Here is a 6,380-nt window from a genome sequence, read left to right as displayed (position 1 = left end):
TGTGGTCAGTACAGGAGCGAAGATTTTGTTCCATGGAGTTTGGGAGAAAATCCATGCTGGGGTGGTAAAGTAATTTACCAACTATTCTTGCAATACTTCTGTCCTCCTCTCCCCTCTTCTTTTAAATTACTGTGCTAAAGGGAGATGTCTTTATAATGACTGCTTTGAAGTATATCTGACTCAATACAATTGCTCAAAAATAAGGCCACACCTCCTACTGTTTGTTCAGGTGCCAAATCAGTCGTTATATGAAAGCAGCTTTGTGTATGGCCTGCTTGTTGGGGGGGAAAAATCCCAATTTCAAGGAAAAGTTAAAAAAGCAAAATTAACTGATTGTGGCTACTTTCTGTTTCATCTCCAAACTAAATGGGGATTTTTAAAATTATGCATGAAGGGCCTTTAGCATGTTCATGGAAAAATAGAATTAAAAATAAGAAAGGCCTCCGGTTATGAGTGGGGCCCAGAACAAGACAAGGCTCTGCAATAGGGTCAGAATGCCATGCAAGCTGCTTTGCCACTGGGGCCATATTATCCAGCCGACCCGACGGTGCTAGAGGGGTCAGTGGTAGACAGAGAGGCAGTGTGGAGTCCTTGGCAGACTCCTCTTGGTGAATCACAGCAGACTCTTGGGATTCTGGAGTACAGTCCTGCCACCCATTACAAACAACTGCTCCCCTTTTGAGAACAGCTCTTGGCCTGTTACTGGGCCTTAGTGGAGACTAAACACCTCACCACAGGCCACCAAATTACCATGCAGCCTGAGCTGCCCTTCATGAAGTGGGTATTGTCTGACCCACAGAGCCATAAAGTTGGACGTGCACAGCAGCACTCCATTGTTAAATGGAAGTGGCATATACGAGATCGGGCTAGAGCAGAACCTAAAGATACAAGTAAGCTACATGAAGAAGTGGCCCAAGTGCCCATAGTCTTCATACCTGTCAATACCTTCCTTCTCTCAGTCTGCGCCTATGGCATCCTGGGGAGTTCCTTGTGATAAGTTGCCTGCGGAACAGAAAATTCATGCTTGGTTTCCGGATGACGCTGCACGATATGCAGGTGCCACTCAGAAGTGGACAGCAGCAGCACTACAGCCTCTTTCTGGGATCTCCCTAAAGGACAGTGGTGAAGGGAAATCCTCCCAATGGATTTTGCCTAGAAGGAGAAATGGCCAAATGTAAGATTGCATACTGATTCATGAGCTGTGGCTAATGGCTTGGCTGGATGGTCAGGGAATTGGAAGGAACATGATTGGAAAATTGGTGACAAGGAGGTATGGGGAAGAGGTATGTGGATAGACCTCTCTGAATGGGCCAAGAAAGTAAAGATACTTGTCTCTCATTTGAATGCTCACCAAAGGGTCACCTCTGAAGAGGAGGACTTTAACAATCAAGTGAGATATAAAAAGTGCTTTCCCTCAGTTTTTCTCCCCTAAATATTTGCCAAACCTAAAAGGCTGCTTGCCAGCACATGGGAGGTCAGACGTTAGGAGATATTCTCCCAAAAGGCAATCAACCATTCAGAGCAACTACACCCTACTGTCTGGTCCACCATAGGTGGGGCTCACACTCTACTGATAAGGATCGTGATTGTTTCCATGAAGAGCCCAGAAAAGTCCTCAAACCAGCTCAGGGACAATCAAGGTTAGGCTGCCATCATGAATCTACAATCTGCCCATCTTGTCACATGTGCACCCCAAATCCTGCCTCTTCCTATTACATGTACACCCCTATATCATTCCCTTCCTATTGCTGTATTGCCTATGGTAAACCCCCTTCCTGTGACGTATGTGATTACCTGTAATCAAGGGGCTTGCACGCTCCCACAGATATATAAGCCTTGTGTATTAGTCTGGGTACTTTAGAGAAACAAATCCACAGAAACTCATGTATAAGAGAGAGTTTTATATAAAGGTTATGTGCCCATCAAGAAAACATCCCAACTCAGTGCTGCCCAAGCCCACAAGTCCAACATTAACCCATTAACCCATATGTCCAACACCAATCCACAAAGTCCTCCTCCATCTCACAAAACAGATGCAATGATGCCGACTGCAGGAGGAAAGCTGAGTCAGTGAATGTGTAAACATCTCAGTTCTGGCAGGAGTCTCCACACGGCTGCTCCAGTACCCAGGGCTGCATCCATGGGGGTAGGTCCATGTGGCTTCTCCTCAGGGATGTCTTGCAAGAAGTCAGCCTTTCCAGCTAAAGCAGGGAACTGGCTAAGGCAGCTGCACCCTGGTCCGACCTTCAGAAAGCAAGAGACCTGAGAACTAGAAAGGAGAGGCTCACCGAGTCATTTATCTCTCTGCCCTTTGATTAACCCCACATGTGTTTATCGGCCAAGTTGGCACAATAAAGTAACTCACCTTGGTTGGAAATAAATCACTCTCTCCTCTTGCACCTCCACGTGTACCATCAAGAGGGGTTGAGGTGAGCATACTACCATGAAATGTGTCTGACTCCTTAATTTTACTCTCTCTCCTATCTCTCTTATTCTCTATGACTTTACTATAATCTTTAGATATTATAGCCATACGATTACGCCTATGGGCCTGTGATGTTGTCAAGGGCTGGCTTCCCTGACACAATCAAGTGGATAAGATGACACACACTATGGAGACTGGTCCTCCTTTTTCCTCTGCCACTTCTGTTATTGCCATGGGCCCATGAGCAAAGTGTACATGGTAGCGGGAATGGAGGTTATGCATGGGTGCAGCAACATGGACTTCCACTCACCCAGGCTGACTTGGCCACTGCCAGTGTTGAGTGCCCCATTTGCCAGCACCAGAAGCCAACACTGAGTCCAAGATATGGGACCATTCCTCGGGGAGATCAACCAGCAACCTAGTGGCAGGTTGATTACATAGGACCATTTCCATCATGGAAGGAGCAGTGTTTTGTTCTTACTGGAATAGACACCTACTCTGGATATGGATTTGCCTTCCCTGCATACAGTGCTTCTGCCACAACTACTATTCGTGGTCTTACAGAATGCCTCATCCACCAGCATGGCATCCCACATAGCATTGCTTCAGATCAAGGAACTCACTTCACAGCAAATGAAGTGTGGCAATGGGCCCATGCCCATGGAATCCACTGGTCATATCATGTTCCTCCTCCTCATAAAGCAGCTGGCTTGACAGAACGATGGAACAGCCTACTAACGACACAATCATGGCACCAGCTATGCAGCAACAACTGCCGGGGCTGGGGCAATGTTCTCCAGGATGCTGTATATGCTCTAAACCAGCAGCCGATATATGGTGCTTTGTCTCCAATAGCCAGGATTCATGGGTCCAGGAATCAAGGGGTGGAAACTGGAGTGTCACCACTCGTTATTACTCCTAGTGATCCACTTGCAGCACTTTTGCTTCCTGTCCCAGCAACTTTATCCTCTTCAGGCCTGAAGGTACTAGTTAGGAAGGAAGGAAGGAAGGAAGGAAGGAAGGAAGGAAGGAAGGAAGGAAGGAACTCTTCCACCTGGTAACACAGCTGAGAATGCCCCCTGGCCACTTTAGACCCCTCATGCCTTTGGATCAACAGGTCAGGAAGGGTCTCACTGTATTGAGTGGTGTGATTGATCCTGATTACCAAGGAGAAATTGGACTGGTGCTACATAGTGGAGTAAAGAAAAATATGCCTGCAACTCAGAAAATCCCCTAGCCTCTCTCTGAGTACTATCATGCCCTGTGATTAAAGTAAATGGTAAACTACAGCAACCCAACCTTGACAGGACGTCTAATGACTCAGACCCCTTAGTAATGAAGGGCTGGGTCACTCTACCAGGCAGAGAGCCATGACTAGCTGAGGTGCTGGCTGAGGGCAAAGGTAATACAGAATGGGTAGTAGAAGGTAGTTCTACCAGTAAGTTACAACCATGTGATCAATTGCAAAAATGACGTTTATGATTGTATTTCTTCTTTATATGCACTTATTGAACATCTTTCCTTTGTTCATGTACAATGTACCAAATATATTTAGAATTCAGTATGTTTTCATTTATATGTATGATCGATGTATGATGTTAGGTGTGTGAATTCATCAATGTCTGGAAATTATATATGGCTAAAGAACTGTATACAGGTACCAGGTTGGCAAGTGGTAGACTGTGATAGGGAGGTTTACTGTGCCAACCTGGCCAATAGGAACATGTGGGATTAAAAAGGTCACAGTTTGAGTGGAGGGAAAAGAGATAAATGGCTCTGCAAGGCCTGACCCCCTTTCTCTTGCTCTCTGGTGATTGGACCAGCATGCTGATTTTTTAGCTAGTTCTCTGCCTCAACCTGTGAGCTACACTACCTTTGGACCAAGCCAACCCATGGGTTGTGTTGCTAGAGCTTGAGGCTCCTTTGAGACCTGCTTCACCATGCTGCTGGTGCATCTATCGCTATATTGCTTGAGCTTGGTGGATCCTGTCACCTTGCATTGCTTGAGTTCAATGTCTCATCAGGATCTGCTTTGCTAAGCTCCTGAGCTACTAACTGTTGTTGACCGATCCAGCTATTTGTTGCCTGTGGGCAAATTCTGCCTGCCTTGCCAGAGGGAGGACTCCACTGTCTGCTGCCCTGACCTTGGACCGTCCAGTATACTAACTGTTCCATGGACGTGTGTTGAACTGAGCCCTCTGTACTGCTGTGTGGACTAATTTGCTGTTATATTCCTTCTTGTTGTATAAACCTATCTGTATCTATCTATCTATATTCATAAGTGTCCTGGTTTTGTTTCTCTTGAGAACCCTACCTAACACAAGAGGAATTGTAATTTTTTCCACAAATATGTTGAATCTCCTTGTATATACTTAGCTTCCATAAGTTTAAACACTGAATTCCAAAAATCATAATTAACCACATTTATTTTATTGCAAGTGATATACAGAAATGCTCATTAAAATGTATAAACTTTCTAAAGCAATACTATTTATAGACATTTGAAAATTTTCATGGCCATAGAGTGCATTGAAAATATCTGAGAACATTTCATATATATTCATGTAAATTACTTCCGCACAAGTTAGTTGAAATGTGAAAATTTTAGCCTTTTGCTTATTTGACACTGGAAAATGAAATGTAAATTTGGAATCATTTCATTTTGATATAGGATGATGAAATTGTGTTTCATTTGGATTATTTGAACAAGAGTAACTCAAATTCAGGGAAAAAAAGAAGATTGTATGAAACTGACAATCAGCGGTTCCTCACCTCTGCAGTAATACATCACAAAAATTAAACATGGATTCAAAGAGAACTACATTTTATGTGCCTAATATATGCTATAGGCATGATACAGGTAGTGCCCATTTACTTGCCTTAGTGCTCTTAAAAACAGGTTTAAATTGAATTTCATGCTGCTAAATCTGAAGGGTTTTGTAAACACCTTGAAATCCGACCTAGAAACAAAATCATGTAACATTGACCTAAGAATAAAATCATAAACCAAAATACAAAATGAAACAATTATCCTTACAGAATTAGAAAAAAAAACAAAAAACTTTGCGCATGTCCTGTGTGAGCACAAGCCAGATGCACAGCTGTGTTCTTAAGAAGCTGCCATGGTGATCAAGGAGGGCTTGGCAATCAGGAGCATCCAGCCAGTGGGCCACAGCAGGCCATGAGATCACCAAGACCGGCTAACAGCACGCACCTCACCGAAGAGAAGCTGTTCCAGCCATCACATTAGGGGTGAGTTCATTAAATGTTTGAATGTGAAGATCCAGCGTGTTTCCTCCTCAGGCACTATCTATTTGAAGGAGGGGGGGAGGGAGCTTAATTATAGATTTGTAATGACATTGTGATTTTCCAGTGCACATGCCCATTAGCGACTTAATACAGAAAGTCTTCCGAGCATGTAATGGTTTCTCAGCATAGCCCATTGCAAAGCCTTTTCTGTCTTCCTCCTGGACATCATGTGTCAACACCAGCTCATTCTGTAGTCCAGAGTACAATACACATAGGTCCTTGTGTTCCAGAAACCTTTAACGTGGCAAGATGTACCAAGGACCCCTGCTTTGTAACAGGTACCACTTCAAATACCTGAAGCTATACTCTCATTATCAAGCACACAGCCCAGAGAAACATCACTTCACAGTAGTGGCGGGGAGGGGAGGAGGGGACTTTCAACTAACTGCTACAATTGTCATACTGCCCTTTCAGAAGATGTGCTTCTTATAACTGTGCATCTAGAGCTTATCTATCTGATGAATAGTAAAAATGAGACAGCCATCTACAGAGGAAACCTGGATTTGACCTGAGATATTCATCCACGTGTCTTCTATGGATTGATCATTTTCAAATCCTTAGAAATTCCCGAATTGCGACTCACTCTCTCACTCACTCACTCTCTCACACTCTCACTCACTCACTCTCTCACTCACTCTCTAATTCA

This window comes from Echinops telfairi, unplaced genomic scaffold (genome assembly GCF_000313985.2).
Source record: "Echinops telfairi isolate 266 unplaced genomic scaffold, ASM31398v2 ScPeMD7_7468;HRSCAF=8506_0, whole genome shotgun sequence".
NCBI lineage: Eukaryota > Metazoa > Chordata > Mammalia > Afrosoricida > Tenrecidae > Echinops > Echinops telfairi.
This window is presented reverse-complemented; position numbering follows the sequence as displayed.